Here is a 12642-nt window from a genome sequence, read left to right as displayed (position 1 = left end):
CATGGGGCACAAGCTGGCGCTCGCTACCGCGACCACCCTCGCCACGGTCGCGCGGTGCATGGACGAAGCCCTCATGAATGTCCCGGCAGGAAAAAAACACGGCGATTGGGACTCTCAGAAGCGCGGAATCCCAGAGCACCACCTAGATGCCCGCGACGCCGTGTCCCCGCTAGGCCCCACCCACACGCTCGGAGGGGAGGGCGCGGGCACGCTTCTGGGGGGCGTGGCCTGCGCCCAGAGCCCAGGCAGGAGGCGGGTCTTCCTTGAGGAACTGCTGTCTTGACGGGGCAGAGGATTGCAGTAATTATCCCTCTCTGCTAATAAGAACCAGGCCGTGGTTCACTCGAGCCCCGCCCCAGCAGTAATCTAATTCCAACCGCGGCCCCCTGAGAAGTCGGTCTCCTCCTTCGCGCCTCAGCCTCTCTGGACTCCAGCCCCCAGAAGGCGGCGCGGCGCGGCGTGACTGCGCAGTGGCGTCCGTTGTAAGTGCTATGACAACAGGGCGAAGATGGCTCAGAGTTAGTCTGGAGAGGGGAGGTGTCCCTTCCGCTGCGGCCGTCGGGTTTCTGCTACATCCCATTCGCCGCCTCCTCCATCCTTTCCTCCTCGGTGTGAGCAGCAGGACTTGCATTTGTTCTTGCCTGCCTAGTGTCTTCCAAGGGATAGATGCCGTTTCCTCTGCTGGTCTCTGGGGGGTGACGGGGGGCGCAGGGGAGCTTCTTGGGGGAAATCACTCCAACTCTGTGGAGCTGATGGTACTGCCTGGTGGGGCTCTCTCTTTGCCCGGGACGTGGAACAACTTTCAGCTGGAGGACGAGAGGGAATAGTGAAGCTAAAGGTTGCTTTTCTTTGCACCCTCCGTTCTTGCTCCCTCTGCTCCATCACTGGGACCTTGTCAGGCGTTCATAAAGGGAAATTTGCGGAACGAGGGTTCGCAGAAAGGTGAGACAGAGCTCATCTGACGTGGCATCAGGTAAGATGGTATGTCTGGTATTAAACTTCGGGTACATGAATGCCCTTTCCATTTTTTATTTTGTGAACAAGATCCTCCAATGCAATAAAATGGTTTGGGGGCTGTAAGGTGATTGATTTCTTAGAAAGATGTTTGCACTGGAATAAACACTAGGAGCACAAAGTGTATGCGATTCTGTGAATACCTTTGAGAAAAAAGGGATGAGACTTTTTAAGGATTCCATTGAGGAATGTCACATGGAGCATGAGCATCCTCCTGAGACACTTCAACAGGTCTGTGAGTAAATGGGCAGAACAGTTCCCAGCCTACGACTGAAGTAGGATGCATGTACTAATACCCCCATTCCTTCTCGTAATAGGATTATTGTTTCTTCTCTTTTTACTTGGAGACCACAACAGTTTAGATGAGCTGCGCTGATTTTATCAGCACTTGCTGCCAGTCAAGTCCTGCATTTGACTTCAATTTCCTGGAGAAATGTATTTTTTTGGGTATCTCACTTTTACTTTAAAAATGAAACCGTATCTTACATGTATACACATCTTACATGTCCTCATTGATAAACAACTTGAAAGATGCTGCAGGATAAGCTATGGGTCTTAAGTTGGCTAGCAATCAGAGAGAGAAAGATTTTCGAACTTATTAGCATTTTATAAAGAAAACAATTACTGAGATTTTTTTTCATGAATAAGCGGAAGAATTAAAAAAAGAAACTAGAAAACCCAGAAGTTTTTAAAGAAGAATTTAAAAAAATTTTATTTTGAAAACAAGTTACAAGTTATTTGTGAGACTTTAAGGGATTTTTCATTGCGTGTAATTGTTGTGGTTAAATTACAACTATACACTTATATTTATGGTACAGCTTCTTGATAGAAATTCTCATTGAAATGCTCATTGAAGGGAAAAAATCCAACAGCAATAGTATATATAGTAATTTTAAAACTTTTACACCTTTTGAGGGATGTAGTAAGTCTTACGCTTTAGAATACTTTCAAATATTTTTTGAAAATTATTAAAATACATGAAGTTATTATAAAACATCCCTGCTGATGAATAACATTTCCATTAGTGATTGCTATCAGTCTTTGTGAGTCCCATTTCAAATTTCAGTCCAGAGGGTGAGTTTGGCATTCGTAATTGTGTCTCGCACAGAACACACTACCATTGTCTCTTTCCACTACCACTGCTACCACCGTCTCTCCCACCACCACTGTTTCTATTGTTAGGTTATTACTGACTATTGAGTACTTGCTATGGGTTGAACCATTTTATCCTCCTCCATCCTAGAACAATTGAGATACTAGAGGATGAGGGACTTGTTTCAGGTCATGTAGTGGAAACGTGGTCAGAAAGTGGACCCAGAGCTGTCCTACTCCAAATTTTGTGTTATTTTGCCCTTTGCGTCTTTTGTTGAAAATTCCAAGTGAGCCCTTGTATTATTGCCTACAAAAGCAGTATACTTCTAATGCTATATGCATTTGTCATCTTTCTTTGACTGGAAGACCTGATTTCTACTTTCTTAAATTTAATGTGACACTAGCATAACCTGGAGAAAGCAAAGCTCTGAAAATGAACAACAGCTTCAAGGTCTGTTTCCAGAACTGACCTTCAAACCCGTATGTTTTTCCCACAGCATTCTTTGGGGTTATTACTTTCACAGCTGATCATATTGTAGGACTAGGTCAATGAGGTGTTAATACAGCCACCTCTTAAATAAAACCTGAATTTGAGTAAACTTGTTGTAGAAAAAAATAAGTATTCAAAACAAACAAGTGTCAAGTGAAGAATGTAGAAGAGAATTTCTAGAGTTTAGGGGGTAAGGAGATTATCTCCCATTTATTATTCTAACAAGGCATTAGAAACTAATCTGTTGTGCCTATTTATAGGAATGCCCCTGTTACAACATTCAAATTATTGTCTTCTAATCATCCTTTAACAATTTAATCAAATGTATGACATACTTGCCTGCAGTTTGAACTTGTAGTGATTAGAATTAGTGTGAATAGAGCTATTGTTTTTATAGTCTACATGGAGGGGCGTGTGCATAGGCCATTTGTTTAGGGTTCTGGAGTAGACAGTCTGGGTTTAGGTACCGCACATCACTTAACTAGTGAGACCACTGGCGCAGGTTTCTTAACCTCTCTGTATTCAAGGATACCTGAATAATAGTATCTACAATTTACTTTGTAGTTTTGTTATGAAGATTAAAATAGAATGCTTGCAAAGCGTTTAGAATCCTGACTGGGCTTTAGTAAATGATTAGTAGATACTTTCCTTTAAGGCGATATCATTAAAAACCTGGTTTTTATTTTCCAGTTACTTAAAAGACAAATCAGTGAGCAACTGGAAATCAACACTGAATGAAAAGGGGATAAAATGCAAACCTCGGTTCCTTATTCAAGACAGTTAACTAAACTGAATTTAAAAAATCAGTGTATACATATTTTATTTTTTGTTATTTAGAACACTTTTTGTTTATTTTTGTAACCCAAAAGCCAGGTTTCATGACTGAAAAATGTTTATTACTATTGGTCCTTACCATCCTTCCTAACCTGTCAGTATCAGATCTCCCCCACCCAACTGCTTATCTTAATATCTCAATGTCAAGGCCTATATCTTTCCTAGATTGGAATACAGATGAGCATTTTATTTATGTCTCAATTTATGGCTAATTTTTCATTTTCTTGATGACTTAGGATGTCTTCCAGGAAAAAGGGCAGAATGTATTTTGCTGACTTTCTAAATTTAATTTGCTGTTGCACTTTTTTTTTTAATATTTAAAGAAGTTTAAAAAATTTTTGTTTTTTCTGCCATGCTTGGCAAAGATGATGTCTCACTATGTTGCCCAGGCTTGTCTTGAACTCTTTAGCTCAAGTGATAAATCCACCTTGGCCTCCCAAAGTGCTGGGATTACAGGTGTGTGCCACTGCTCCTGGCCTAATGGTAAATGTGGCCAAAATACAGGAGTGTTCTACTTAAAAAAAAAAAAAAAAAAAAAAGAGAAACTTCATTTTTGTTTTTTTGGGAGAATTTGAAGCATAAGCAAAAGCATAAAGAATAACAAAATGAACCCCATGTATCCATCACCATTTGTTCTCTTTAAAAAAAAAAAGCTTTGTTGAAATATAATTAAAATACTATACAATTCACCCATTTAATGCATAAAATTCAATTCCTTTTTTGTATGTTCACAGATACATGTAACCATTACCACAGCCAAGTTTGGGTTATTTTTATCAACTCAAAAAGAAACCGCACATCCTTTAGCTGTAACTCTCCTTCCCGCTTCGTTCTCCCCTACGCTGAGACCTAAGCAACTATGAATCTACTTTCTGTCTCTATGAATTTGCCTATCCTGGATATTTTATATAAACAGAATCATATAATAGGTGGCCTTTTGTGACTGGCTTCTTTAACTTAGCATGTTTTTAAGAGCCAGATATGTCTTATTCTAAAACCTATATGCTTTTATTCATTTATGTTGTAACATATATCAGTATTTTGTTCTTTTCTTTTTTATGGCCAAATAATATTCCACTGTATGGATACTACCTTTTGTTTATATATTCATCAGCTGATGGACATTTGGGTTGTTTCCAAATTTTGGCTATTATGAATAATGCTACTATAAACATTTATGTGTAAGTTTTTTTGTATGGACATATGTTTTCATTGCTCTTGGATAGATACTTCAGTATTAAATTGCTGGGTCATATGGTAATTCTGTGTTTAAGTGTTAGAGGAACTTCTAGATTCCTTTCTAAAGTGGTTGCATCATTTTGCATCCCCACTAGCAGTATATGAGGGTTCTGATTTCTCCACATCCTCACCAACACTTATTACTATCTGACTTATTTGATTCTGTCATAGTAGGTGTGAAGTGATATCTCATAGTTTTGATTTGTGTTTCCCTAATGACTAATTATGCTGAGCATTTTTTTTTTGGAAACAGAGTTTTGCTCTTGTTGCCCAGGCTGGAGTGTAATGGTGTGATTTTGGCCCACTGCAACCTCTGCCTCTCGGGTTCAAGCGATTCTCTTACCTCCCAAGTAGTTGGGATTACAGGCACCTGCCACCATGCTTGGCTATTTTTTTTTGTTTTGTTTTTTGTATTTTTAGTAGAGATGGGGTTTCACCATGTTGGCCAGGCTGGTCTCGAACTCCTGGCCTCAGGTGATCCTCCTGCCTTGGCCTCCCAAAGTGCTGGGATTACAGGCATGAGCCACTGCACCTGGCCTTGAGCATCTTTTTATGTTCTTATTGGCCATTTGTATATCTTACTTGGAAAAATACCTATTCAGACCCATTGTTCATTTTTAATTGGACTTTTTTTATTATTGAGTTGTATGAGTTCTTGTATATTATCAGATATATGATTTGCAAATATTTTCTCCCATCATTTCATCTTCTTGATGGTGACCTTTGAAAACCAAAAGTTTTTAGTTTTGATGAAGTCTAGTTTATTTATTTTGTTTTTTTTGAGATAGAGTCTCACTCTGCTGCCCAAGCTGAGGTGTAGTGGCATGATTTTAGCTCACAGCAACCTCAAACTCCTGCCTCAGCCTCTCAAGTAGCTGGGACTATAGGCATACACAACCATGCTCAGCTAATTTTTTATTTTTTGTTTAGATGGGGTCTCGCTTTGTTGCCCAGGCTCTTCTCAAACTCTCAGGCTTGAGCAGTTTGCTTGCCTCAGTCTCCCAAAGTGTTGGGATTACGGACATCAGCCACTGCACCTGGCTTTATTTGTTTATTTATTTATTTTGAGACAGGATCTTGCTCTGTCATCCAGGCTGGAGTGCAGTGGTGCAATCATGGCTCTCTGTAGCCTCAGCCTCCCAGTGTTAAGCAATTCTCCCACCTCAGCCTCCCCAGTAGCTGGGACTACAGGCACACACCACCACACCTGGCTAATTTTTATATTTTTTGTAGCGATGGGATCAGCACAGGCTGGTCTCAGACTCCTGGCTCAAGCAATCCTCCTGCCTTAGCCTCCCAAAGTATTGGAGTTACAGGCATTAGCCACCATGCTTGGCCCTTATTTATTTTTTATTGCTCACATTTCTGGTGTCAAATCTAAGAATCCATTGCCAAATCTGAGGTCATAAAGATTTACTTATATTGTTTTCTAAGAGTTTCAAGAGTTTCATAATTTTATCCGTACATGATCTTACACTTAGATCTTTGACACATTTTGAGTTAATTTTAAACATATGATTAGAGGTAAGCATCCAATTTCATTCTTTTGCATGTGACTATTCGGTCATCTTAGACCCACCTGTTGCAATTACTTGTTGAATGATCTTGACACCTTTGTTGAAAATTGGTTGATCATAGATGTATGGGTTTATTTCTGGACTCTTAGTATTTTCCATTTATCTTTATGTCTATCCTTATGCTAGTGCCATACTGGCTTAATTATTGTTGCTTTAGTAAGTTTTGGGGAAGTGTGAGTTCTCTACCTTTGTTCTTTTTTAATTTTAAGATTGTTTTTGCTATTCTGGGTCCCTGGAAATTCCATACAAATTTTAGAAGAAACTTGTTGATTTCTACAGAGAAGACATCTGGGAATCTGATAGGGATTACATTGAATCAGTAGATTGATTTGGGAAGTATTGCCATCCTAACAATATTAAGTCTTCAGATCCATGAACATGGGATGTTTTCCATTTATTTAGATCTTCTTTATTTCTATAACAATGTTTTCATAGTTTTCAGAGCATAAGTTCTACATTTCTTTTGTTAAATTTATTCCTAAGTATTTTTTTTTTTTAGATGGAGTCTTGCTCTGTTGCCCAGGCTGGAGTGTAGTGGTATGATCATAGCTCACTGTAATCTTGAACTCTTGAGTTGAAGTGATCCTCTTGCCTCAGCCTCCTGTGTAGCTAGTATTACAGGTGAGCACCACCATACCTGGCTAACTTATGTATTTTACTCTTTTGGGTGCTATTGTAAATGTAATTATTTTTTAAATTTCATTTTGGATTGTTCATTGCAAGAATATAGAAATATAATTGATATTCGTATATTTATTTTGTATCCTGCAACCTTGCTTAACACATTTAGTAGTTCTAATCTTTTTTTGTGAATTCCTTAGGATTTTCTATATACAAGATTATGTCATCTGTGAGTAAAGATAGTTTTACTTCTTCTTTTCCCATTTGGAAGCCTTTTATTTCCTTTTCTTACCTAATTGCTATAGTTGAGAGCATCCAGTATGATTTTGAATACAAGTGGTGAATGCAGACATCCTTGTCTTACGCCTGATCTTAGGAGGAAAGCGTTCAGTTTACACTATTAAGTATGATGTAAGCTGTGGATTTTGCATAGATGCCTTTTATCAGTGTGAGGAACCTTCTATTCCTAGTGTTTTGAGTGTTTTTTATAATGGAAGAGTTGGATTTATGGAGGTGATCAAGTGGCTTTTGATTTAGATTTTATTGATTTTACATTAGTTCATTTCTGGATGTTAAGGATGCCTACCTTGCATTCTTTAGGTAACTCTATTTAGACATGTTATGTAATACCTTTTATATATTGTTGGATTCAGTTAGCTAGTAGTATTTTGTTGAGGATTTTTGCATCCATATTCATAAGGGATATTGGTCTGTTGTTTTCTTGTGATGTGTTTGGTTTTGGCTCAGGGTAACTAGATTTATAAAATGAGGTGGGAAGTATTCTCTCCTCTTTTGTTTTTTGGAGTGGTTTTTGAAGAATGGGTATAATTTTGCTTTAATTGTTTAGTAGAGTCCACCAGTGGATCTATCTTGGCCTGGCCTTTTCTTTGTGGATAGTTTTTTGATTACTAATTCAATTTCTTTATTTATTATGGATCTATTTAGATTTTTTATTTCTTCTTGAGTCAGCAGAGGGTCTCCTCTGTTCTTGGGTATACCAGTGGAGTATACTTAAGCCCTCAGCTCCCCGTGTGTGTCCCTCCTGTGCTATCTGCACCCAGAGTTAGAGGGGACCGAGGTGTTAGGGGACTGGTGTATCAGCACTGCCCCGAGCACGCACACACATGGCCGGGTTGCGACAGTACCTGGGCTGGGCTTCAACTTTGGTTGGAAATCGGAGTGGGCTCTGGGAGTTGGGAGAGGCCAGGGAGCGGGAGTGGGCACTTCCAAACTGCAGGGGCAGGGGTGCTTCCCGGGCCACCGACAGTGCAGGGATGCCTGGGTCTGGAGTTGTGATTGAGTGGCTGCAGCTGCGCCCAGGAGCGCGGGGCTCCTGCCCCTCCAACTTGGTAGGGGGCGGGGCTCCTCCCTGTTCCCCGCCCCCGCTGGCTCCACAGAGTGGGCAGCCCCTGCTGTGTCTCCCCCGCTGCGCCAGCGTTTTCGCAGCGGCTGCCATCACTGCTGTCTAAGCTGTCTTTTGAAATCCACCCATTTTTTATCAAAGGAAATTAGTGGTATCCCAACTTTGTACTGATGAGAGTTTGTGGTTTCTTAATTTCTTCGGGGTGGGCAGTGCTTCTTCTGTGCTTCTACTTTTGAAACTGGAGAGAGGCACTTCGGAAACAAATGGTGACTATTGATTATCAGCCCAAATTGTTTTTTTCTATTGTTTATTAATTCTTTAAAGATGTAAGTCCTTATTGTTCAATAAATTATTGTCTACAATGGTGCATGATACTACTTCCGACATTGGGGGAACAAACATACAGATGTTTATGTAATGGAATTTATGAAATTCTCCTATGCATGACCTTATGTTTGCCCTGGCATGAAAGTCTTTGTTGTTGCTCTGAAATATTGTTCTGAAATAATTAAGGTAGCTATGTTCTTGTGAGGAAGAGCCATTTATTGGACGTAGGTTTAAAAATTAGCCATTCCTCCACAGTCTTTAAAGATTAAAACAAAGCAAACAAACAACAACAACAAAATCCTTCTATCGACATACTTTTTCAGTTTTTTGATATTAAATTGCAGATTATTGGCAGCCTAATGAGACAGGGGTCTAGAGACCAGGGAGAGAGTATGCAGAAGCAAGGTCCTGCCATTAGCTGTGTGAGGTATAGGAATCATGTAATTTCTCTGGGCCTCTCCTGTAAAGTGAGAGGACCAGCTGATTGATGGATACTTTACAGCTGTTTTAGGTCTTTGACTTGAAAAATAATTTTTTTTTGAGCCCTCAAAAGGTAACTGATGGCAGAGGCCCTCTGAAAAAGAAGGGGAAAACTGGAGCTCTGCTATAAGAAAATATCCACTTAGGCAATCAGGTATCAGTTATATCATTGCCTCTTCAACCTTAAGGTCCTTGTGATTCACCTGGAGATACTGTTTGGGGAGGATGAGATTCAACATTTCTCGTAAGTTTTTGAGTGATACAGATGCTGCTGATCCAGGGAGTACGCCTGGAGTAGCAAGGAACCAAACTCCGTGAAAAGAAGGATTTCAGGAGCAAACAAAGTGGTGGGTGAATGAGGAAAAATTGATAGAACAGGAGAAACAATAATGATATATATATTTTTAAGAGACAGGGTCTGGCTTTGTTGCCCAGGCTGGAGTGCAGTGACGCAATCATGGCTCACTGTAGCCTCAACTCCTGGGCTCAAGTGGTAGACTGGCTAATATTTTTTTTTTTAGGGGGAGAGATGGGGTCTTGCTATGTTGCCCAGACTGGTCTCAAACTCCTGGCCTGAACCAATTCTCCTGGCTTGGCCTCTCAAAGTGCTGGCATTACAGACATGAACCACTGTGCCTCGCCAAGAAGGATTTAAATGATGCCTTTGTTATTTTGTCAGTACAAGTAGATTTCTGATTTTTGGTTAGAAGTTAATGAGAAATGAGGCTAGGTGTGGTGACTCATGCCTATAATCCCAGCACTTTGGGAGGCTGAGGTCAGTGGATCACCTAAGTTCAGGAGTTCAAGACCAGCCTGACCAACATGGAGAAACCCCGTCTCTACTAAAAATACAAAATTAGCTGGGTGTGGCGCATGCCTGTAATACCAGCTATTCGGGAAGCTGAGGCAGGAGAATCACTTGAACCGAGGAGGTGGAGTTTGCGGTGAGCTGAGATCGTGCCATTGCACTCTAACCTGGGCAACAAGAGTGAAACTCCATCTCAAAAACAAAAACAAAAACAAAAAACTTAATGAGAAATGAATGTCTTCTATAGGCATTCCTATTTGTCGACATTGTTGGAAAGTTAGTTCTTTCATATTGGAGGATTTTTTTGATTCTTTTTTTGTCTTTTATCTTTTAACAGCCCACTAGATCATAATGTTGGAGGATATTTTTGTATTCATTCTAGCAAGCTGAAAAAATTTATTGACTAGCAGGTTTTTCAGGTCATTTTCATAGGATAGCTACTTTCACTTGATGCAGTATTTATATTCAAACTCCAGCTTTGTCTCTTGTGGTCACTTATCTAAGGATTTTGACTTTTAAAAAATGTATCATAAGGGCCGGGCGCGGTGGCTCAAGCCTGTAATCCCAGCACTTTGGGAGGCCGAGGCGGGCGGATCACAAGGTCAGGAGATCGAGACCACAGTGAAACCCCGTCTCTACTAAAAATACAAAAAATTAGCTGGGCGCGGTGGCGGGCGCCTATAGTCCTAGCTACTCAGGAGGCTGAGGCAGGAGAATGGCGTGAACCCAGGAGGCGGAGCTTGCAGTGAGCCGAGATCACGCCACTGCACTCCAGCCTGGGCAACAGCGTGAGACTCCGTCTCAAAAAAAAAAAAACAAAAAAAAAAAAACAAACAAACAAAAAAAAAAAATGTATCATTCATTATCATTAACAGAAAAAACTCTTCTTTCTCCCTTACTTGGTTTAGTGTGTTCTCTAGGCAGGAAGATGAAAACCCATGCAGTTTTCTTTTCTGCCTGTGTTAGGCAAAGGTAAGACCCCCCCTTGAGTGTTGTATAGTTCTTCCTTTCTTATTTTTCTCTCCCTGAGACTTTTGAACCGGCTGAAGCAGGAGTGAGCAGAGGATCACTTACTCTTTGGTTGGTTACTACTGATTTCTGTCCTTAGCTATGTCTCCAAATGGAGCTTATGCCTCCATGTCTTCATCCTTTATGGTGTATCAGGAGCACTTGATACAGCAGGTCACTCCCTTATTCTGGACACATTTTTTTTTTTTTCCCCACTTCCTTCCAGATAACTTTCTTCTGGCTTTGTTTTGATCTCAGTGAATGCCCCTTTTAAGCTTCTGGTGGATTCCTCTTCTAATTCTTCTTCTTTTTTTTTTTTTTTTTCTTTTTTTTTGGAGACGGGAGTCTTGTTCTGTCGCCCTGGCTGGAGTGCAGTGGCGCGATCTTGGCTCACTGCAAGCTCCGCCTGTCGGGTTCACGCCCTTTTCCTGCCTCTGCCTCCTGAGTAACTGGGACTACAGGCGCCCGCCACCCCGTCCGTCTAATTTTTTGTATTTTTAGTAGAGACGGGGTTTCACCGTGTTAGCCAGGATGGTCTCCATCTCCTGACCTTGTGATCCACCCGCTTCGGCCTCCCAAAGTGCTGGGATTACAGGCGTGAGCCACTGTACCCGGTCGGGTTCCTCTTCTTCTTAACCTCTGTACCATTCCTTTGTCTTCTAAGCTTGTGTCTGGTTTTCTCCAGATTTCTCATCATGCACCTTTCCCTTTCGTGATTATGCTTTTTATCCTTTTATCATAGCCATCCTTCATAGCCATGAAGATGACTGTGCTGTGTCCTGTGAGTCCTCCTAGGAAATCATTGGCATTTCAAGTGTGAATTTGGCTAATATTCTGCTCTGAGCTGCGAGAGAATGATGTATCCTCATTCTTGTAGTCCAGTAGTATGGCATATTACAATTCTCCTAGGTATTTGGCATATATAGTGAGACTATCTGGGATGTATTGAATACTGTTACTTTCCTCTCAAAAATCCAGTAAAAGTATAATACAGATGATTATTATGTTTTTTGAATGCTTGCTCCCAGATTTGAAGTTTAGTAATCTGACAATTTGTATGGTTACATAATGTCATCAGTAAAAACAAATGGTGCAAATATTTTTCAGAAAGTTTCCCACATATTTTGAAACTCATTATAAATTTGTTTACCTGTTAGATATTTGTTCACTTCCATCAACTTCCAGTGTTTATCTAATTTCTTTCTTAGCATAAAGAGAGGACTTTGGATGGAGTTTTCGTTCTTTTTTCTCCTGGTATTTCTTTTTTTAAACTAGTCATTTTGAAAGAATTTCAGACTCACTTAGAAGTTGTAAAAATAATGGTTTCCCAATGAAAACAGTACAATGATCAAAACCATCAAATTTGTTTTCGTCGTAGAGACTGGATCTCTGTTTTGTAGGCTGGAGTGCTGTGCCTTGATCAAAGCTCACTGCAGGCTGGCGCGATGGCTCACACCTATGATTCCAGCACTTTGGGAGGCTGAGGTGGGTGGATGGCTTGAGATCAGGAGTTGGAGACCATCCTGGTCAACATGGGGAAACCCCATCTCTACTAAAATACAAAAATTTGCTGAGCGTGTTGGCAGGTGTCTGTAATCCCAGCTACTTGGGAAGCTGAGGCAGGAGAATCGCCTGAACTTGGGAGGCAGAGGTTGCAGTGAGTGGGATTGTGCCACTACACTCCAGCCTAGGTGTCAGAGCAAGACTCTGTTTCCCACCCCCCAAAAAAGCTCACTGCAACTTCAAACTCCTGGGCTCAGTTGATCCTCTCCTCAGACTCCTGAGAGTA

The 12642-nt window shown here is 40.7% G+C and overlaps 1 protein-coding gene across 7 annotated transcripts in view; it reads left to right on the top strand.

Annotated features, from left to right (window-relative positions):
* Positions 1-265: 265 nt before the first annotated feature.
* The window catches only part of BBS9 (Bardet-Biedl syndrome 9), a 489942-nt gene continuing 477565 nt past the window's right edge, over positions 266-12642 (top strand). For 3 of the 7 annotated variants that reach the window (XM_005549820.5, XM_065542146.2, XM_074035248.1), the window contains exon 1: positions 494-973. The gene's annotated coding sequence lies outside the window, so the exon portion shown is untranslated. The other 4 variants (XM_074035247.1, XM_065542148.2, XM_045387644.3 and 1 more) reach the window with 2 other exon arrangements.

Source organism: Macaca fascicularis, chromosome 3 (genome assembly GCF_037993035.2).
Source record: "Macaca fascicularis isolate 582-1 chromosome 3, T2T-MFA8v1.1".
Lineage (NCBI taxonomy): Eukaryota > Metazoa > Chordata > Mammalia > Primates > Cercopithecidae > Macaca > Macaca fascicularis.
The sequence above is the reverse complement of the archived record's forward strand: the minus strand, read 5'-3'. Positions and strand labels throughout refer to the sequence as shown.